The 23,155-nt window shown below is 43.7% G+C and overlaps 1 protein-coding gene and 1 pseudogene across 1 annotated transcript in view; one reads left to right on the top strand and one right to left on the bottom strand.

The window, feature by feature from the left end:
- The window catches only part of LOC146829872 (uncharacterized), a 674,792-nt gene that overhangs the window by 58,081 nt on the left and 593,556 nt on the right, over window positions 1-23,155 (top strand). The gene's annotated exons all lie outside the window — the stretch shown is intronic.
- LOC146829874 (uncharacterized) lies at window positions 15,419-18,840 on the bottom strand (annotated as a pseudogene).

Below are 23,155 nucleotides of genomic sequence, written 5' to 3'. Positions count from 1 at the left end.
TTGCATCCGCTATCTTGGATTGATGTGCAGACTGCACCCACAGACCCAGCTGGGCATGCACCAGCCCTACTGCGAATCCCTATGAGAGAAATCACAGGGAAAAACAAGCATTGTCAATGCAAATCAGTCTGGCTTTAAAGGAATGTTGTATGATAATGTGAGTATTATGAATAAATAGAATGGAAATTTAAATAGCATGGGAAGATGCATTTGTGTGGAATTAACAAACTGTAGGATAATATTGGTTTAGGTTAAAAGGTCAGGTGAGAGTTTCACTGTAAAGCCATGCCTAAACATCCATGTAGGTTAATGACTGCCCTCATTCAATCTGTGCTGCTGCCAGAGAAAAAACAAATCTGGCTGTCTAAGACACTTTAATAGCATTACAGTATCTGTGTGCCCCTGAAAGTTCATGCTCCAACAGCTGGACACATAAACAAAACGATCACAGCTGTGTGGAGGGCAAGCACCTTTTGTGGAGGCACAGAACTTCTGCCCAATCAGAACATGTACTCCTGGCTGCCAACATGTGGGCGGAGCCTAAGCCTCCCTCCTGGTGATTCTGCACTGTTAATATAGAGCACAAAAATTTGAATATTCTGTTCGGGGGGAAATGTATTAATAATACAAATCCTTTCTAGCTCAAAGACAAACTGAAGATCAAACACATTTCTAGTTAGCTCTTCCTATCAGCAATGAGAAATCAAGAGTTATTTCCGGGAACGTTCTTGAATGGTTCAAATCCTACCTAAAGAACAGATCAGAAAGATTTCTGGTGAATAAGAACCTGTCAACATCATACCCCATCCAGATAGGGGTTCCACAAGGATCAACCCTCTCCCCGTCACTATTCAACGTATACGTAGAACCAGTAACGGACATACTCCACCGTGCCAACATCCTTTTCCACATGTACGCCGATGACACTCAGATCTACATTAAGATATCCTCCTTAGAGGAGATCAGAACAATGAACAAGGCTCTACGAGCGACGATGCAATGGCTAACTATCATTCAGCTTAAACTAAACGCAAAATACCCAGAATTCCTCCTAATCTCCCCGCCAAAAGTCCGCCCATTATGAAGGAATGGACCAATTTGATCACTGCACTCAATTGCACCCTGATCACTGTAGATTTCACCAAATCTTGAGGAATAACGCTAGACCAAAGCCTAAACATGCAGTCACACATTAACACTCTGGCGAAAAATGCAAGATTTCACCTGAGCTACATTAAGAAATTGAAACCTTTCATCGAAACGGTGGACCTCAAAATGGCAGTTCAAGCATTAGTAATCTCGAGGATTGAATACGGATGCACAACACTTTCTGGACTCCCCAAAATTGCAACAGCACCCCTTAAAGCCTGCCTCAACGCAGCAACAAGGCTCATAACAGGTTCTAAAAAATTCGACCACATCTCTCCTCACCTGAAACCACTGAACTGGCTACCTTATGAAGCCAGGATTCAGCTCAAACGGGCGTGCAAAGCTCTATGCTTCAAGTCACCAAGATACCTAGCACAGAAACTGGTGATTTCTGGGGGAAACAGTCCATCAAGGAGCGCCAGAGACCTAGTGCTGAAACCACAGATTTTCCGCAAAAAAAAAGTACAACAGTGTTCTCAGGTGCCGCACCGAGAATATGGAATTCGCTACGCCAGACATCAGAAGGCTACTCAACCACGCAAGATTCATGAAAGAAACCAAGATCTTCTTAATGAGTAAATTCCTACCGTAAACATTACAGGGCATCCACACATGGCTCGCCCACATACTCTCGCTCAAGGACACAAGAGTTTTAGAGCTAATGTCGTTTGTCCATTACAGGGCTCTTGCGTCCCTTCGGGACATGGTCCCTCTAGTATTACAGCATGCGAACGTTCTATAACAGTTATCAAAAGAAATAGAGATGTCAACTTTAAACTGGATTGGAATATATTTAATGCTATACAGAACTTTTTACTGGATAATTTGCCTTGTCATGATCTATGAAGCGCTCTGATACCCTATGGGGTCAAGTTCGCGCTATACAAAACACTGAATAAATAAATAACTGTTTACAGTTTTATGTTCCATCACCATATCTAATTACGTGTGGATCTTTTTACCATATTGCTGACTCCAACTAAATAGTGTAAACGTCTTAGCCCAGACTATAGCTCATTCTTCTCCCACAAATGGTGCCAACATGGGTCTTCAGTTACTGAATGCTCCTGGTGTGTCCTCCCTCCAAGTAAATGAGTCAGATAGCACTGTGCCTAGTCCATGGTTAAAAGTGCTCATCATGAATATAAACTCTTAGCTGATGTTCATTTCAAGGACTGGCAAGGCAGGGAGAAATGGAGACGTTAATAAAACTGGAAATAGTTCAAAATAAAAAAAAAGAAGGTCCACGATATACTGACTAAAGCCCTTCAATTCTTACGTGGCCTCAAGAAAAAAAAGCACGGTCTAGAAGTTCAACCATCTTGACAGAAACGTATAAATTAGCCCCTAATAGAGAGCAAAACATAATTGTAGGAGAGAACCTCCTGAGTTCCAGATGTTTGATGAGCTCAAGGGGTAAAGCAGAGAGACTCCAACACCATGAACACACAGAAGGGTCGGCTGGAGGGGCTGTAACAGGGGAAGCTGCGAGTACGGCGCTCACAAACGCAACCCAGACCGTTCAGATAGGTTGTGGGACTTTGCGTAAAAATGAGTGTTCCTGTAAGAAACAATAGTGGAATAATAGCGCTAAGCAGCGCAGTCTTTTTTTATTAGTTTTATATAGCGCACTAAACCCGAAGGTATCAGAGCGCTTTACATGCCCGCCAGTTGTGTTACGGATGGACACATTCATTTTTGTTAGGCATAGGAAGATTAAGTGATTTGCCCAGAATCACAGGATGTTGAGCGTCCCTGCCAAGACACAAACCTGAGTTCCCTAGCTCCTAGGATGACTGCTTATGTCATTAGGCCACACCCTCTCCCCAGATAATAAGTAAATTACATAAGTAAATTAAAGAAAGCCAGAAATGCCCTACACAGCGGTTTAAAAATACACCCACGCACAACCTAAGCCAGACCCCCTAAAATGATTCACCTGAGAGCTCACCAACAAACACAATTCCTCAAGCTGCGGATTCAGAGCCCGCGTTTTAGGTCTTGCCTGGCGTTAGGAGCGCACATGCGCTGACCTCGCCATGCAAGAGCTTCTTGGAATCAATGGCATTTTAGAAGCTAGCTTTCTGCTCCACCCTTGTTTTCCATTGGTGCGCGTCATTTTGCGTCACTAATTATGCTAAATGGGGTGTTGTGATTGGCCAGGAGGCTTTTTAGGCCCTCCTGCTTTCCACCCTGTCCACTTTTTTCCCCGCCCACGTGCACTGGATCTTTTACTAGAGGCTTTACACGATGTCCTTTAAAAGACAGTAAGCACTCTTTTCTTTACATTGTCAGCGCCGCCCGCTTTGGCTGCGCTTGTTTTTATAGCAAGAGGCCGTCCAACACTACAGTGTGCTAGCATTTTCCATCCGTTTTTGAGCTTGTCTCAAACTGTAACGGACTCATTGCAGCCATGAACACGACAAAATAAATGAACAGTCTGGTGAAAGGAGAGGGGTCAAAAGCACCCGGCACAGCCGCTGACCTTTGCAAACATAGACTAGGGTGTAGAAATGCTTCTTTGAGAGGGTGGGTAATGCAGTGCGAAAATGGGGTGGCTACGGTGCAGGGCTATGCCAGAGGGAAGGTGGGGTGTTACGCATAAGATGCAGTGCGCCATCGGCGGTGCAATCCAACAATGGTGGCGGACTGCTGTTTTGGGGTTTCAGTGTTATGTTTTTCTACATTTATTCCGACGAAGGAGGGGTTGAATATAGGTTGGAGAGTCAGCTATCATGCAATAAACATATATAAAATATGCAAAAATGAGCACTGTTAAACGGGTCTTCTCTGTGGGGAGCAACCACGCCACGTGTGTGCGTAGCACTAAGTCTCTCCTGCTTTACTGCAGATATGTGTAATTAAACATGCCATATCTGCGTGCGGTGTGGTGTGGTCTACAAAGGGGCAGGGCTGAGGCTCACGGCAGGGTCGCCTTCTCCATTCTTGGCTGAAATAATTGCAAGTAGCTCTACTTTATCACAGGGAGGACTTAGAACCCATGGCAGGTCTGCAGCATTAACATTCTTTAAAGGTCCTGAAAAAAGTGTTTTGTGCATGCAGCACCTCTGCAGCTGCTGGTACTACTACACTACTGCATCTTTGTGGGATGCTCCTGCTGACAGACAGGCTGGCACAACAAATCCCGCGGTCCAGACAGATATAAAAGTGGAATTCCACAGCCAGCCAACAGGAAGGTGCGGGGGGAGGAACCGAGTGATTGACATGTTATTCGGAGTAGAAAGTAGTAAACCAGCTCTGCCGCTGCAGACAGCTTAGGGTTCCCAGAGCAGGGCTGCACCCCCATCAAAACAAAGAGCTACGGAGGGGGGGGGGGTGCCTGCCCAACTCGTCAAGAGCTTCTGGAATATCTCAATAACAATCCATAATCCACAGGAAAAAGGGATCAAACCGGGAGCCAAGTTGAACCCCTCTTTACAGCCATTCCGAGATTGAGGTGAACGAGAGGAGAAAATGCAGCATTTAGCCTAGCTAAATGGGAGCTTGTAAGGGTGTGAGGGGAAGGCAGAAGAAAAACCAGCACATTAGCTGCTGCCAACTTAAAAATAGAGGGACCGCCAACCCTACCAAATAAACCCGTTAAGGTTGTCACCGTTCTCAGGAAAGATTCAGGCCATGTGTTTACCTATTACTATTCTGGAAGGGCGAAGACCTGGTCAGTGGATAAAAATGTGTACATTTTAAAAAAATATTTGCAGCATGGCAGTTATCCCTTTTTTTTTTTTTTTTTTTTTTTGTTCAAATCATTTAAAATATTTACATAGCTCAAACATGCTTTTTTTTAGGTGATTTCAAAATTGGAAAATACCAGCTTTCACTGCTTTTGCCAATTCTGTTTTTGTACTTCCACGTACAAATAAATAGAGGCCACGCCAGTAAAACACTGACCAAGTAGCAATTCTACCCAATATAGATCTAGAGGGGCTGCACCATGGGTCAGGGGCTTAAATATCAATGGTGCAGCAGGTGCATTGCCACCCAGGTGACTGAAAAGCCACTGAACCCTGATTACTGATGCAAGTGACTGGCAAATCAGTGGTCAGAGAAACCCAATTTCCTTGCCTGCAAGAAAGCCAATGTCACTCTTGATTTTCAGCGCAATAACAGCCCCCAGCCTATAACTGGAAGAAGGAACGAACTCCGGCCCAAAGTACATAATCTAGGGCCTTATGGACATTACCAAACCCATCTCCATAATAGTCCCCAATACAGAACCACTTTTTATCCAACTTTAACACACAATCCCTCCCAAGTTAAACCTGACAGCGTTAAAATATCAAAAACACTTTACATCACACTTTTAACTATTTAAACACAAAAACCTGAATGTGTACGTTGCATAAGATGAAAGAAGTCATACAGCAGTAGAGACAAGTCAAATAACAACACGTGCTTGAAAGAGTTGGAACAAGCATTTGCAATGCATTAGGTCTCGCATTTGAGAGTTTGAGCTATTGTCATTGTAAATGACAATGCCCTGAATTTATGTTTTTTGAAACCTGCAAGTGGTGCACAAACACGCACTTTAAACTGATAGTCCTTGCTTAGGAGAAGCAAGGATGGTAGTAAATAGGTGCAGTTACTGCCAGCAATGCTTGTTGTAAGCAATGACTATGTACAAAGTGTGTGTTTATGCACCGCTTGCAGGTTTTCATAACACATAAATAAAAGGCACTGTCATTTACAGTGCTAAAAGCTCAAATTCTCGCAAATGCGAGACCTATTGCATTTCAAATGCTTGTTTTAGAAAGCGTTAGAAGTTACAGGCATACTTTAGAGGGATTTAATGCTACAGAGCATTATGAGGAATTTAGATTTGTTAACCTAGTGCGCACATGGTCCTCTGATCATGGGGTTTTAGCTTATAGAAAGGTTGTTACACGATGTGGGGCCTAATGATTTATTCTAACTGTGCTTCCAGGGGCAGGGCATTGACAGCCCGTCATTCACTGTGTTTTTGACCCTGTGCAATTTCTAGAAAACCTCTCTAGTCTTTTAAAGAGTAAGGTGAAATGCTGCCTATGGCCCCTTCAGAGTCACTACCCTCATTGTACAAGGTCATGAGAGTGGTATTTCCAGGTCTTTAAAGAGTGTACTGTACAGTAAAATTATTGGAAAGAAACAACGTTGGTTGCTCACCTTTAACAACGGGACGACCAACACTTGCCTGGCAGTCAGCATCATAGGGTTACTGTTGGATTGCAGCACCCCAGATGCTGTCATTATGTCTTGGAATGACAACATCGGTTCTTGGAAGTACTTTACAACCAGGGAGCGTGTGAAGAACAAGACCGTTAATGTTCAGCATGAAAATCACTATTACGGCATCTAGAATGTTGAGGGCTTTTTAGGAGCTAAGTACGTGTGCACCCATTGCTTCCGCATCTACTTTACTCAGGCATATCACCAGTGTGAAATTCACTTAAGATGTGTCAAAAGCACATGTGTGTCGTAGTCGCTGCCCAGTAGGTGCAGTGTCGCAACTGTAATCTGCTTTGTCACTCGCAAAACTGCTTGAGCATACACAACAGGTATGTCATGTGCATACTTAAAACAGATTGTGCGGGGTGTGGGCACTACATGGCAAAAGAACACAAATGCAAAGGCATGAAATGTCCCAGGTGTAAAGTGTCTTTTTAGACTGGAAACACAGGTGTTACATGGCTAAAGGGTGACCCCAGACCAAAACAGAAGACTACATAGTGTTTGATGTAGAGTGTACACAAGAGACAGCTATACACCAGCCTAACTATATTTACGCTCATCATCTAACTTCCGATGACAACTGAGAGTTTGAAAGTCATTCATGCGTGAACGATTTCCTCAACACTTTCATTCAGCCAAAATTCAAAGGCTATACCCTGTTGGCTTATTACTCAAAAGCATATGACTCTTTCTTTATTTTACTAAATATGATTCGCAAAAATATGGCTGCAGAACTTATCACACAGGGTTCCAAACTAATGCTGTTAATGGCTGGGCCGTTGCAAATAAGGTTCATAGATACCCTACATTTTTTCCCCATGAAATGGAGTACACTACCAAAAGCCTTTGGTTTGCCTGGGTGTAAAGGTTATATCCCAAACCTTTTTTAACACCTGGGATAATCAGAATTATGTGGGCCTCATGCTGCCACCCGACAGCTACGGTGTGGAGGATATGATGCCCGCTGAGAGAGGTTTATACAATGGTATGGTAAAAACAAAAATAAGTTTCACTTTCAAACAGAGCTGAAGGCTTATTGTCACACTGATGTAATGATCTTGCGAAAAGCCTGTAATCTTCAGAGATGTTGTGGAGGAGATGACTAAGCAGAAAAGGGTTTTGAAACCCAATACCCCCAAGATGACAAAATCCATAGACTGCATAGACCCTTTTCAAAACATCACGTTTGCTTCCGTGTGTATGTCTATCTATAAACACATGTTTTTAAGTACCTCTACAGCAGTAAACAAACGTTATTCAAACCCATCTACCCAATCGCTCATGTACGTCTCTGCCAAGGAAGACATCCATATTCAACATGCATTACAGGGTGGTGATTACCGCTTAGGTCTTTATCACCTAGATGGGTATGCAGTAATTAAGGGTGTTGCAACTGCTGTTGAATACAACGGGTGTTTTTACCATGGTTGTCCTCGTTGTTACAAACCCCACAAGTTTAACAGAGTGTTGGGTACCAAGTTTGAACATCTACACAGACGTACTCTGGTGAAGGCCCAAAATGTTGAAAACAGTGGCTTTGTTATAAGAGCCCTTTGGATTGAAAATTGCACCTCTCCAATGAACAATTCTTTGTTTCCCGTTATAAAACCGGACAACTCATATTGTCTAGTTTTAGATTAGATATTGAAACACTTGCACAAAGACATTTGCAGTCCAAAATGCACACAGTGCCACATTAATAAATAACACTGTGGGTAAAAAATATAAAACACTTGATATCTCAAATGGAATTTTACTGCCAACATATAGCACCTGAAAGCATGTATTTAACCCCATTCTCCTCTTTGGGCTCCCACGGCACTTTTGTCGACTCCCCCAGGGGTATAAGAACAGCCCAGGATTATTTTCAGCTGAGTAACTGAGTTACTACAAAATTTGGATGAACAAGCATTGTCCTATGTGGATTATATTTATCTAACGGATGATGATTTAAAGAAGCACTTGACAAGGGTGAGCACCATCAGTTTATAACTTTATAAAATCAACAATTGCCCATCTCAGTGTCCTATTTTTGGTATATGAGCTTTCAAGTGAAGGGAAAAGTCTGGCAGCTATTTTTTTTGTTGGTATCACAATACTGACTCAGTTATTTTTGTGAGTAAAGTAGAGGATGAAGACCCTTTGCGAAGTGATTATCTAGGCAATTTGTCCTGCGAACTTGATAAGGATGAGTATATTGTTGAATTCACCTCATCGGGGCCCAAGACCTATTCTTACAAAACGACACAACAAGTATTCTGAAAGTCAAAGGCATCACATTCAATTTTAACAACGCCTTCAAAATCAATTTTAACAGTCTGTTGGACCTGGTGCACAAATACTCTGCATAGGGCGACAGTGAAAATGATAAAAACAATAGTTTTATATTAGCTTGCAAAGTCATATAATAAAAAAGTGGCAAATTACAACACAGCCCTTACATAAAACCTTACGCGTAGTGTTTGATAAAAGGGTCCTGACAGAAGATTACAAAACCCTGCTGTACGGTTATCAAAAGACATTAGAGACATGGGCCCCCACACTATACGTTTTAGCCGGTCCCTCAAATTGAGGTAAAAGCTACTTTATAAAGAAGCTCTTAGAAAATGCTCCCAGGGTTTTATCGCAAACCCCTACCCATATTGTGTGGCTTTATTCTTGCTGGCAAGGTCTGTATACTGAACTATTCCTAAGGTTCCAACATATCATGTTTATAGAAGTTATACCTAATAATCTCAACAACGACGCATTGTTACCTACGAACCTTGTAAACATGGTGATAGTAGACGACCTTATGCATGAAGGTGAGGATCATCCTGAGCGAAAGAAAGCTTTTACCTAATATTCACACCATCACAATCTGAGCATATGCTACATCATGCAGAAGTTGTTTTACAAGGGTAGGAGCAGTCATTCTATAGCTCTCAATGCCTCATTACTTGTTTTATTTAAAACCCCCATGACAAACAGCAGATATCCATCATAGCTAAATAGATGTATCCGGGAAACACCCAGTATTTTATGGAAGCATTTAACAATGCTACAGAGAAAACCCCACGGCTACTTGCTGGTCAACTTAAAAAAATAACCCTCTATAAGACTACAGACTACGGTCTGGTATTTCCCCCATGATCTCCTGGTCACTAATGCACTTAAGTCCAAGGTCAGAGCCTATAAAGAGTCACTAAAGATTTTTTGTAACATTTACAATGTAGACATAATAATATAAGGTATTGTTCATGTCTGACTGTCTACTGTGTAGTTTAGACCTCCTAAAAATGCTGGTTACAGCTAGCCCCCACCAAAGAAAGGCCATCCTGTGAGTGCCTTTGGATGATTTAGTGGCTGCCATTGCATAAATAGCCCTAAACACCCTAAAATCTAAGTGTCACCTTATCAAGAAGCTCAGTGATAAAGTCTTCCTACATTTCCAAGAAGAAACTGGTAAAGCAATCGGGTGCCTAGAAAACAGTTGGAACAGCTGGGGCTGACAACAGACAATGTTTGGGATTTAAGGAAAAATGAAACGCTCCACCTGAATGCTGATATTAAAGACATTATGAACCAGGCTGATTTAAAGCCGTACAACAAAGCGGGTCTTTACTCCAACTCACGAAAAAACTTTTAAATCTATTATAAGCAATGGAATACCGAAAAAATAAGCTAACTCTATATGCCCCTGCCTCTCAACAGCCGCAACCAACCCCTGTAATGTCTCAACATCAACAACAACCGCCTCAGGCACCACCACCAGCCTCAGATATCTTTGTTGATGACCTGTTAAAAAGTCAATGGTACCGGGAGGGCAGCACAAATGTTGAGTACATTTGTAGCTTCTAAAGACCTGACCTTGTGGAATGAGAGGGATAAATCCCTCAAGAAAGGGCACCCGATTGGTGAGTCCCACATGTACGACCTAGTCAAAGGTCTCACACACCCCAAACCACTATTGCACAAGAATGCTACTTGAGGCTGGAATCCGATTCAGCGAGCCTCTGCAGAATTCCACATCCCTTTGATGCTCATGCGTGGTGGTGACCACAGATGCATGCTTGAAAGTTTGAAGTCAGCCTTCCCTCCTTAGCCAGCAGCCTCTAGCATTCTGCAGCTATCCCCTCTTGGAGCACCCCGGCTACGTCTGCTGGACCTAGAAAAAAGACATTGGTCAAACAGCACGCTTGGCTTACAAACTAATGTTTGATCACTTGTATACACGATCCAATGTTTGGGTGTATAGTTATGCAATGCCTAACGTACACGCCTGATTTTTTTCTTCTTATATTTCTGTAGTAAGTCTTTCAATGTAATACTTGTACTGAAACTAATTGAAATAAACACTTAACTTTTCAACCTGATTCTGTCTTCTTTTAAAGCATTTTAATTGTGGTTGTTGGTGTCAGAATAAAAATGAGGAGTCTGAATTCATGTTTTAAATGCCTTTATTTTAGACAGGGCCATCACACATGCATGTTTTTCAAGACCTTACAATTTTGAAAAACAGTGTATTCTGTTTTAATAGAGCACACCGTAGCCTTGGAGTTTTCTTTTAAATATTTCACAACTGTACTGTCATTGTCAACAAGGTCGTTCGAAATAGGTTTAAGAAAGTTCTAAATGTCATATACTCTGACGTTTTACTAATAAAATATATATACAGTTTTCCCCGCATGTAATGGCTAGCGAATCCTGGACCCTCATCTTGTTATACTCCACCCATGCTGCAGCTTTTTTCACATACTTGAATATGACTATTTTATCGTTGCTAAGCTGTTGAACTGTCAAACACAGTAACCTTGTCAATATCCATAAACATGGCCACCCAATGTGTTCCACCCTTGTAATGCAGATCTGTGATAAAGACAAGCGTGCAGGGTCTTTCTAAAACTATTTCCCCCGGTAGCCTGTTGCTTGGAAAAACACCTAAAAAGTATTTCTTAACATATTTATGACAGCTTAAAAACTCCCGTATCTGAACCGTGTCCAATTCACAATATTTGAAAGATAGTCAAACAAAATCTGCCGGGCGTGGTTGACCTGAATGATGCTGTTGAATGCAGAGAATACGACAATGTTCACATTCACAGGCAAGTGTTGACTAAACTGTATTTCAGCTTTTAGAGTTCTGTTATTGAGGAAATTAAAATGGTCCCCCTCTTCCATGTCAGGAGCCTGATCGAACAAGAACAGTGTGTAGCAGGACCCATATCCTTCTCTTGTCACCGTCCAGTTCCTTGTCTTCAAACTGCACATATGTATCCTTGTAGAAGAGACACCCGCTGAAAGCTGAGCATCAAGGCATCGCTACTTTAATTTACAATACTCTCTATTTAGGCATACATGTTATCACTCTGCGTGAGGAGTCGATCCCCGGGGGTGATGTCCACCTGATTAAACATGGTTGTGATGGTGTAAGCGATCGTTACCACGTTAGCGGCTGCTGCAATGTTGGAGCCGTCCACTTTTGTGATTTTACATACAAGATGCAGTAGAGTATTGTTGAGATCCATATACATATCCATGTACCCCGACACAAAAAGCTCTATTGGCACCAATAGCGTCAAAGCGGCTATAGGCTACACCTCCATTAAAACACTGCTTTCGATGCTGGTGTGGGTTTTAGAGAAAACAAGTTTAACTCTGACTTGGCACATTTACCGATGCTCAATGTACAAAGGCTATGTTTCAGGTTGACGGAATAGCAATTATTAGATCTTCTCCTCTGTCTATTCAATTATACACCTGAGGCACCAGGTGAGTCTGCCTTTATAATGAATTTAACATAAGGGTTCTAGTTTGACTTTCCCCAGGTAGATGAAGCTATACATGCCTTATCTCTCCCATACCACTGGTGTCTACTCTATGTTACCGGAAATTGTCGGAAATTATTTTCTGCTCATCTCCGTGATTTCTTCTCTGTTTCTTTCTCTTTATCTCAGACTCTACAAAACATACTGCTACTGAGGTTAATTCTGCCATTTTGAGGTTCAAATCCATTTTAATTACCTATCACTGCTACTGATCAGCTTTATATAGAAGATGTGAGATGTCCACACTCGTAGTATTTCCCTAAATTTTAAGCTGTTATTCACCAGGTCTCAACATCTCACCTTAAGTCTTTATAAATAGAGCATGGACTGCACAGAAGTAAACTACTTAGTTCCTAATAGGGTTATTGACCCTAACAGAGGTTTTTTTTAACTTAAATTACTATATTAACGGTCAATTCAATTTCACGTAGTGGTAGTGTCATTTTATTGTACAGATTTGTTTATTCCACATTGGTTTGGATACAGTGTTTTTCACGTCCTGACACTTTAGGATACTATGCTCTCCTCACCACACACTAAAATGGGAATATGTGTTTTGGGAATTAAGAATTTTATTTTTGTCCTAGTCTTGGGTATGTTATATAATTGTTTTCATTTTTGTTCCCATTTTGTGAGCTCTGTGGATGTCTTCTTTATATTCATCAGATATATGTATTTTCCATGTGGGGTTTTGTGATAGGAACCTGTGGATTGTCTGTTTATATTAATGAATTGTTTTAATGTTAGTTGATGTAGTATATGAATCTGTGGGCCGTCTGTTATTATTAATGTATATATATTTTTAATGTTTGTTGATGTATCCTTGATGTCATGTCTTGTCTATAACATTGCAGCCCTGACAAAGTTCCCTCTGGCAAAAATCGTTAACGAAACGTGTTAGCTTTGTACCAGTTTTAAAGATTGATGTGAATAAAAAGAAGTCATTTTGGAAAGATTTGTATCTGTGTGTATTGACTTCCATTCTTTCTTGTAAACTTGGCGATTTCCGACACCTCCGGACGGCGGGTGTGGGAAGTGATTGCACCACTTTCGAAAATATTGTACATGTGGACTGGATGTGCTTGACCTTGGTCTGCTGTTTGCCCTTTCTTTGTTAGTATGTTTCAGGTTACGGCGCTTTAAAAAATATTTACTTTAGAGGCTTTTCTCTTTTTCTCTGAAGCTCTCTTGCATCTTGGGGTTCTTTGTTATGTGAGTGCTTTTTAAAAAAACTCTTCCTTTCTCCACCTTCAAGACCGTTGCTTCCTTTTAATACTTCTTTGTGGCTTGTACACCAGTCCCGCTCCTTCTTGGGGTTGTTTGTTCATGTGCTCGGTGACAGCAGACGTCACAGAACCAACCACATCGAGGGCAATGTTCGTAGCCACTGCTTTAATGTGGGATTTTGCAATTTCGTAGCCGCTTCTCAAGAAAGGCATAGCTCTTCTAAACAAACTACGGAAGAATCTTCCGGAACCAGCCCTGTGCATAACGGGTTCCCCTTGAAAATACAGAGTCCCTCCATATCTGGCCTGGTTTCTTTAATAGTCCCTGTACATAGAGGGGTCACCATATGTTTTCACGATCACCATAATGCCTTCTTAATAGTCACTGACACGTCTCCGTCTTAAATTAAGCTTAACAATAACTTTCCCATATTTAAAGGAAACCAGCTCAGACTAGTCATTGAAGATCACTATTGAAATAGCGTCAAAATGGTTTTTAAAAATTGCTACGTAGTCAGCTTTATTAAACTGTATATTAACCACTGTATTTTTGCTCTTCACCTGAACCTATCTTAACAGCGGTGAATAACTATCACTGATCCTCTGCGCCTCTCAATATTGCTATAGTTGCAGAACGTATTGAAGTCTCATTGATATCGGGTCACACAGGATACGGATCGACCTGGCTTTTTATATGTTGCATGGTACCTAAAATCCTTCTTAATTTACTAGCACAGCTAAACACTGTATTGCAATTTGGAGCTTCAAGAAACAGCAGTTTCCATCTTGACACATGTGGTGAGACCGTCCCATACTCACATACCCTGCAAGGAGCTGACCAGCATTCAGCTGTTACATTTCTCAGGCCATCTCCACCATTTGATAAATGCAAGTCTGTTAGCCCCGCTACCTTTCCTTTTCTTAATCTTTTCAACCCTGTGCACCCTGTTCAGATCATCCGGTACCTTTCATAACTCCTCCTTGGAAAAGATGCCCAACATCGTTTCCCTATCGGAGTCGATTAACCTGTAAATATACACACCCTATTTAAGCTCCACACGTTCCACTTTAAATATCTCACCGCTAAAATCTGCTGTTATCCCTTCGTAAAGACCCTTTCAGTTTTAATATCCTAATATGATCCCCTTTTTTAAAAACAGGTTTCTTACCCTTGCAGCGAAACGGTTTCCGTACACCGCTCTCCAAACCAGTATAAAATTACCAGGCGTTACCTCTACAGGGGACGTTTTGATGGTTCTGCGAAAAAGAGTGGTATAAACATCTATAAAAGCCTGTAGAACATCGACGTATCTCCACATATAAGACTTTAAAGTTCTTTTAAAATGCTCTACAGCAGCTGCTTTTACCTCTGTCTTCATTACCGAAGATGGCTTTCAAAGCCTCTGACGCTAACCTCACTTTTATCGCATAGCACTTCTGCAAAGGCATACTTGGACAATACATCTATGAACGTTAATATATATCGAGCGCTGTTATTATGTTTGCTAAATCTTGTCCGCCTGCCATTGATAATCTATTTGTGTGATAACGATGGCCAGTCTTCTCTTAGAGCGCCTCCTGGCTCGTTTGTGGATTGAATGCGGTTCCTCCCTAGATAACCAAGTCATAGCCAGGGCTCTTTTTTTGGTTCAGTTTTAACTAAAGCCTTTCTAAACAATGCTTTGGCAGTTCCGACCTCTCTTGTATCAAAATAAAGCTTTCTTAACCTGCCCCCTGACATGTTATCATCCGCTGCAGCCCAAGATATGAAAGACGCATGTTAGTTTAATGACATTTTATTTAAAATAAAGAATATTAGCAAAAACATAATCAGGACATACTTTACATTTTCTTAGTACAGCTATGCACTCATTGACTCTAGAAGGACCTTCCAACACTGGCAAAAAATATATATCCAAGACGCAGCACATAGACATCTTGCCCAGTGACATTCTGGTGTTTGTTCTAAAAATGCGTAAGTATGTAATATTAAATAATAGCATAATTATTTTAAAACAGTCTTCGTGGGGCTAAAGACCTGATTCTTCTACTTTTAAAATAAATATTGCACATCTGCCTTTCAACGAGTCTTTCTATCAAAATATGTACACAACCCAGGCATACCATAGAGTTTTGAGCATAGTTTGCTGGAGTATCTGATCTCTTTGAGCGCCAATGATAAGATCTTAATCATATCAGTGTTGAAATATTTATTTTCCTCTGACAGCCCATACACCACCCTTCCCAGTTTATACACCTTGTATGGTTCTAACAAACTACGTATATGCCGGATTGTTCTTGATCTGTATGAGTCGCATAGACACTTGTGAGCCTCCTGCTGCAGATCCTTAATTTTATACCCGTAACAAATGCTGTAATAGTCACGTTTGATACATGCGAGTACAACTGCCGCCACAAAACCTTTAACAGGCAATATGGCATCGTAGGGGACGCCTGGAGTTTCCTTTTCAAAATGGGCGCTCTTAAAGGCACAAAAATATTTCTTATTAGACTCTGTTTTGGCTTGTAGAACTTTCAGTCTGTTTTGAACACTGTAAGCAGTATACATTTATGTTAACTTTTGATGGCTCCCCTCTGCCCTGTTTCTTTTTGGTGAGGCTTTCTATGGTTCAAAAGAAGAATGAGAGACAATCAATTAGTTAAAAATAAAATACCGCAATATACACGTTAAGTTTCTATAATGTTTCTACTAACCTCGTCATTTTCACGGCCCTTGATGACATCTCTGAAATCGTGAGAGTCACTTGGAAGCATCACATGTGTTGGAGCTTGTGCCCGGCTGTTGCACAACGACCTCTTCGGGAGCCAGTTCTTCTAAAAACCCTATACCTGAATAGGTGAGTTAGGAGGGACTATAGAAATTGTTACTAACATTTACGGCGTCACTCAAGGCCTCGCTGCTGCTGTCAACTTTAATCAGGGATGCCAGCTGAGGCCAGTCCTTGAGGCTGAGCACTTGCACCCAATGGAATCTTTAGGAGCTCCCTGTTGAGCATACCCGCCCAAGACCAAAGGTGTTAGGCTACAATAATATCTATCAATAATTGTCTGACCGCCCATAAATGAGGTCCTTTTGATGAGGGGGTTGTATCTCTTCATATGGACAAGGCACTCTCTTTCTGTAGGCCAACTCCTGGTAGCTGCACAGTTCACTTAAGAGCACCTTATATGTATTCTATGTACCCCAAAAAGAGGCGTACACCTCAACATCACATCATGGTCACAGGGTCCCCATGGGTTCTGGGTCGCTAAAGGCTCCTACACAACATCGACCTTACATGATCCCATCCCCCAGGGACACATGACCCTTATGTCAGTTCCAGTGTGGGATCCTCAAGGGACCGGAAGTCGCAGTCCATGATGATATCACTTCAGTGAGTGGGACAACTGTCACTTTTTGGATGATGAGCAAAAGTATCCCCTCCTTCTACGCCTCTGCTTTCCTTTTTCTCATTGTAGTTTTGCAATAAAGTTTTTTTGCTTAAAGATCTACGATAACACCACAGATTTGCTTAATCTTAACAGATAACTCAATCAAGCCGGGTTTGTAAAGCGCGGTTACTCACACATGAGGGTCTCAAGGCCCACTGGGTAGGGGTGCAGTGGGTCAGACACGGAGCTGAGTTCATTCAAAGATCCAGGTCTTGAGGTCCATCCTGAATTGCGAGGGTGATTTCCTGAGGTGGATAGGCAGGGTGTACCATTTCTTGGAGGCGAGGTAGGAGAACGACAGTCCTCCAGTTCTGGCTTTGTGGATTCGTGGGACGGTAGCCCGGGAAAGTTGGGCGAAGCGGATGTGTCTTTCACATAGAATGTGAGGCAGTGATTCAGGTATACGGGCTCGGCGTTGTGAAACGACTTGTATGTGTGGGTGAGGAGTTTGAAGGTTATTATTCTGTCGACTGGGAGACTGTGGAAGTTGCGGAGATGTTGAGTGATGTGGCTGAACCAGGGGTGTTAAGGATTAGTCTTGCTGAGGCATTCTGGACATTCTGGAGTCTTTGGAGGAGTTTTTGGGTGATGCTGACATAGTGTGTTGCCGTAGTAGAGTCTGCTGCTGAGGAGGGATCCATCTAAAGGTCTTTGGAAGCAGGCGAAGTGTGCTGAAGCAGGCCAAGGAGACGGTGTTTATCTGGCAGTCCATTGTGAGCGAGGAGTCCAGTACGATGCCGAGGTTTTATATGTAGTTTGTGGGGGTAGGGGGATTTTCTTGAGCAGAGGGCCACCAGGAGTCGTTCCAAACGGAGAGGGAGGCTCCCAGGATGAGGACTTTTGTCTTGTCCGAGTTGAGCTTCAAGCAGTTGTCCTTCATCCAGGCGGTGACTGCTTTCGTTCCTTCGTGTAAGTTGTTCCTGGCAACAGTGGGTTCTTTGGTGGGGGAGAGGATCAGCTGGGTGTCATCAGCGTTCAAGAAACGATGTTGAGCCTGTGGTTCATGACGATGGGTAAGAGGGGGGCTATGTAGATGTTCAAGAGGATGGGGCTGAGGGAGGAGGCCTGGGGTAGCTCCGCAGCTGATCTCTGTTGGTTTCGAGAGGTACGGTGGGAGTCCAACCTGTTGTGTTGTGCCTTCGAGGAAGGAGTGGATCCAGCTGAGGGCCTTGTCTCGTATACCAGCGTCGTGGAGTCTTGTGGCTAGGGTGCGGTGGGAGACAGTGTTGGAGGCCACCAAGGTTCTGTAGGACGAGTGCTGTAGTTTCGCCCTGGTCAAGGAGGGAACAGATGTTGTCGGTGGCAGCGAGGAGGGCGGTCTCGGTGCTATGATTGCTTCGGAATCTGCATTGGGAGATTTCCAGGACGTATTTGCTTTCGAAAAAGTTGGTGAGCTGGGTGGTGATGGCTTTTTCGTTGACTTTGGCTGGGAAGGGGAGCAGGAAGATGGGCCTGAAGTTCTTGAGGTCCGTCGGGTGAGGATTGAGTTCAGCGTGTTAAAAGACCTCAGGGAAGGTGGCTTTCTCGAGGGAGCAGTTGATAGTTCGGCATAACTCGGTACGATGGCGGAGGCGGCTCTTTGGAAGATGCTGCTCGGGCAGGGGTCCAAAGGTGCTCCAAACTGGAGTCTTTTCATGGTCTTTATGGTGTCGTCCATGGTGAGTGGGGATCAGCTGTGCAGAATCAGTTGGGGGGGGGTCATCGTCGGTTGTGGTGGTTGCTGGTGCAGTGGGCATGGGTGTCAAGTTGTCCATAGATAGTCTTTATCTTGTGGCAGAATAAGGTGCAGAGTCCGTTGCAGAAGTCTTGGGTGGGTGGGATGTCTGTGGCCTCACTGTTGAAATTGGGAAACTCCTTCATGATGCTGAAGAGTTCTTTGCTATTGTGTGCGTTGTTGGTGATTCTGTCTTGGAGTACCTACTTCCTTGTGGTTTTGATGAGGTGGTGGTGTACGGTGGTGGCTGCTTTGAAGGCGGCATTGACTTAATGGGTTTTGTTGCTCCTCCATGTCTTCTTGATCCATCTACAGGTGCGTCTGGACTCTTGAAGCATGAGGGTGAACCAGCTTGCTTTCTTGATTTGTTGTTTACCAGTGGCTTTCTTGATGGGGGCAAGGGTGTTGGCACAGTTTATGATTCATTGGTGGAGGTTGAGTGCTGTGGTGTTGACGTTTGAGGATATCGGTGGTGATGTGTCATTGAGGATGTTGGTGAGTTGATCTTCTGTGACTCTGTTCCAACTTCTGCGGGGTAAATGGTGGGCATGCTGGTATACCATGGATTTTGTTGAAAGAGAAGTGGATGCAGTGGTGGTCGGTCCAGAGGAGTTTGGTGGTGTGGCTGTAGGAGATGCTGTTTCCTGCGGCAAAAAGGGTAGAATGTGTCCTGCTGTGTGCATGGGAGAGGTGACTAGCTGTTTAAGTCCTACGTTGGCAATGTTCTCAAGGTGGGAGGAGATGTTGGGATCGTTTTGGTTGTCCTGTGGAAGTTGAGGTCTCAGAGTAGGATGCAGTCGGTGTATGCAAGGGCCTGGGGTGCGATGAGGTCGACGATGGCATCGGTGAAAGAGGTGTGGGGTCCAGGTGGTCCGTAGACAAGAATGCCACGGAGGGGGGGGGGGTTCGGGTTGGTCTGGATCTGGAAATGTTCCATGTGGGTCATTGGTTTGTCTGTGTGGGTGGTGAGGCAGAGGGAGCTTTTGTGGACGAAGGCAATGCCTCCTCCTGGTCAGACAGGATAGTCCTTGCAGATGAACTTTTAGCCCTCGGGGATGGCGGTGGCAATGTCTGGTGCTGAGCTGGATTTCATCCAGGTTTCCATCAGGTAAGTGATGTCAGGCGAGGCGGTGTCGAGGAGGTCCCAGATCTCTGTGGTGTGTTTGTGGAGGGATCGTATGCTGAGGAGGATGCACTTGAGAGGCTTGGGTTTGATGAGTGCCAGTAGGTTGGGCGAGGGAGCCAGAGTACAGATGTGGGTGAAGGCGAGGCGGCATTGAAGGCAGAAGTTTGCGGGCCATGGGTGTTGGTCAGTGTCAAGAGCTGACAGTTGTTGTTTCATCCGTGGTTGAGATTGCGGAGGGCCCCTGGCACTGGGCGCAATCTGGTCACGGATTGTCACGGATGGGCGCAGATGGGCTTGCCTTTGGCGCAACCATTGGTGCACCAGCAGCGCAGTCACCATTATGTAGTGTGAGGGGGGAGGGCTGGTCAGCTGGGAAGCGGGACGCAGGAAAAAATGGTGCACTGGAGGGGGACGGGCAAGAACCCCGGAGGTCAGCAGTGGTAGGGAAATGGGAAAGCACTGGAGGGCAAGAAAAAAGGCAACCAAAGTAAAGAGGCAAGAGGAAAAAACTGAGAAATAGAAAAGAAGAGAAAAAAGGCACAAAGGGTAGGAGGAAAGAAAAAGAGAGCAAAGAAAAGACAGAAGCAGCAGAAGAGCAGAATGCTCTCCAACTGGAAACCCAGAGATGAGGCGCAGGCAGGAGCCTGCAGGTAGAGGAGGGCCTTCGAACACCAGACCCAGAAGGGTCAGAGCGCACTCAGTGACACTGGCCAGGTCTGTGGGGTGCATCAAAGGGGGACAGGGTACAGCAAAACCGGTTCCTACTGAGGCCAAAACAGCAGGAATCAATAGTGGCTTTCAAACAGTGGCAGAAATATCAGGCAATAAATATAACAAAGCATCTATGTCAAGAAACCAAGGGGGGTGGCCAGGCCCAGCCTGTTCCAGCCGTGGATAGGTACAGACAGGATTGCCCTTGGAAGGAAAAAACCTGGCTCTTTATAGCACTAATGTGTTTACTGGGCAATGGAGTCCTGCCCATTAAGGCAGCTGGATCCCACTCTGCTCAGATCATCTCACTCAGTTCCTAACTTCCCATAAAATCCTGCACTCGTTGTCCTTCTTGATTGCCTCACAGGAAAGGATTGTGATGAGGTATTAAAAGCAAGTAGTATGGGATTAGCAGGCTGTGGCGATTAACGGGGTCCGCTTGCAAAGTCCGTTTACACAGCATAGCTCCGTGGACAGTCAGTTCATACGTTATACCATTCCACATGAAGGGGAGTTTGGGGGGTAGCTAACCAGAGGGAAGTCTGCGCCCCAGGCAGATTGGCAGGGTGGTGCAGTCCAACAACTCAAAACCAAAGGGGATGATGGACGGAGTGTTGAACATTGCAAGCACTCGCCCCCAGTCAACTGATCTGAGTTTAATCCATCATTCTTAACTCACTCCACCACCCCAGTTCAGACATGGCCATATGCAAATCAGTCTGACCCTGTGCCTCGTTGGAACAGTCCAGCCCGAACTGCCAAGCCATGTCTTCCCTGGACCGGAAACCAGCATCCTGGGACCGGTTTCTAGCTAATCCGCCGTCCTCATCCAGGCTAGCTTGAATCCAGTGGCAAAGTGAGCAAGGGCCCCACATCTGGGGGTCAGATCAGTTGACTGGGGGTGAGTGCTTGCAACGTTCAACACTCCATCCATCATCCCCTTTGGTTGTGCGCAGTCCAACAACTGCCATTTTGTGTTGGGCTATGTACTAGTCCAAAAAAAGCCCAACGTCTATTTAGGGGGTGAAGCTTGGACTACCAGCCACCATTTTAGATTCAGGTGACCTGGTGGCTGGCAGTCCTTGTCAGGGGTGTTCTTTGTCCCTCCCTTTCATCCCTTAAAATAGGGTTATCGGGGGAAGAATTTTTTTGGGTTGGTTATTTTGGGGCATGAGTTGAGACCGGTGTGCAGGAACATGTTTTGTGCGCGCTGTCGCTTGAAACAGGTGCTATGTTGGGCATGAGAAGTTTGAAAGAAGTTTGCAGAAGTTACTTGGCATTGCCAGTTGGGGATCCATGTAAAAGGGGAGGGTAGGCATGTAATTAAAGGTTCGCTTTAAGACATAGGTTCATATAGATACTCAAAGTGAGTAAACTTCAGTCACTCACTGAATGTAGTCGGTGCGTTAAAAAGTGAGTAAAGTCCAGTCACTCACAAACTTCTCCGTTTGATAACAGGCGCGTTTCCACATGCCTGGCTCTGTACAGCAAGAACCCTGATGCTGTACCACTATTCTTACTAATGAAGTTTGGGACTCGTTCTACTACAACACGAGCGCTTCTGTCTTTTTGACTTTCTACGCATCACAAGAAAACATACTTGAAAATTGGACAGACTGAACTTTACTCACTTTTTAACGTGCCGACTACATTTATAACTCTCGACATTGGAAAGGGTTTTGAAGTCTCAACTTGCAGCTAAAAAACGAAGTATCTGACTCATCAGTACTGCTGTGGTATATCCTGTACCATTGAGGGATCACAAGGATTCACGCTCTGATTCGTTCAACTATTTTATGAGCCTTGAAAAAGTCATGTACACGACGAAACACGTGTCGGCTGTCTGCATCAACAACATTTACTCCATGTCAACACAATCAAGAATATACATGTTTTATTGTGCTTCTGTACTTGGATGATTACTGTCTTTATTGTACACACTGAATGAGGCTTATGCTTAATAAAATAACTGACAACAAGGTCAGTTGTGAAACTCAATAGCGGTTGTGCTCTGTAATCAAATAATTGTTCTTCATTATTAACTTGCATTCAATACAATAATCACAGACCACCAACCTCAGTGTTTCATGTTTGTATCATCTAATTTATTTCAACAATACTCTCTCTTTCTCTCTCTCACTCTTTCTCGGTCTTCCTCGCTCTCTCGCTCTTTCTCTCCTCCGTTCTCTCACTCTGTCTGTCTCTTCTTCTCTCTCTCTTTCTCTCTCTCTCTTCCTCTCTCACACTGTTTCTCTCTTCTTTGTATCTCACTGTTGTGTGTAGATTTAGATTCCGTAAATAGGTTTCCCGATTTATGCCCTTATATAGGTACAATTCATATTGCCCTTATTTAGTCATAGAAAATCCAGCCCTTAGTTAGGCATTGTCCATGCTAACCAAATACAGGCACGGTCTCCTACATCTGTCAATCCACATCACGAGTTCTTGGAAAACCAGACTCTTAAGCCTTTAGGAATTTCCCTTGCTTGGATATTAATTTCTCCAAGAACTCATTATTATGCATGAACATCTATTCCTTAGGGGTGCATTCATGATGTTCTGATGACTGACTTTTACGTCAATACAAGCATTCCCAAACACCTTTAAGGTATAAATATACCTGCACTTGCCCTGGCAAACCACGGTTCCGGTATGGTCCAGTTCGACTGCCTACTTGCGGTCCGCCACGGCAAGTTCAGAAGGAGATCGAGTTCCAGCCTGATGCACTGACCAGATGCTGTCA

Source organism: Triturus cristatus, chromosome 5_2, assembly GCF_964204655.1.
Source record: "Triturus cristatus chromosome 5_2, aTriCri1.1, whole genome shotgun sequence".
NCBI classification, from domain to species: Eukaryota; Metazoa; Chordata; class Amphibia; order Caudata; family Salamandridae; genus Triturus; species Triturus cristatus.
This window is presented reverse-complemented; position numbering and strand designations above follow the sequence as displayed.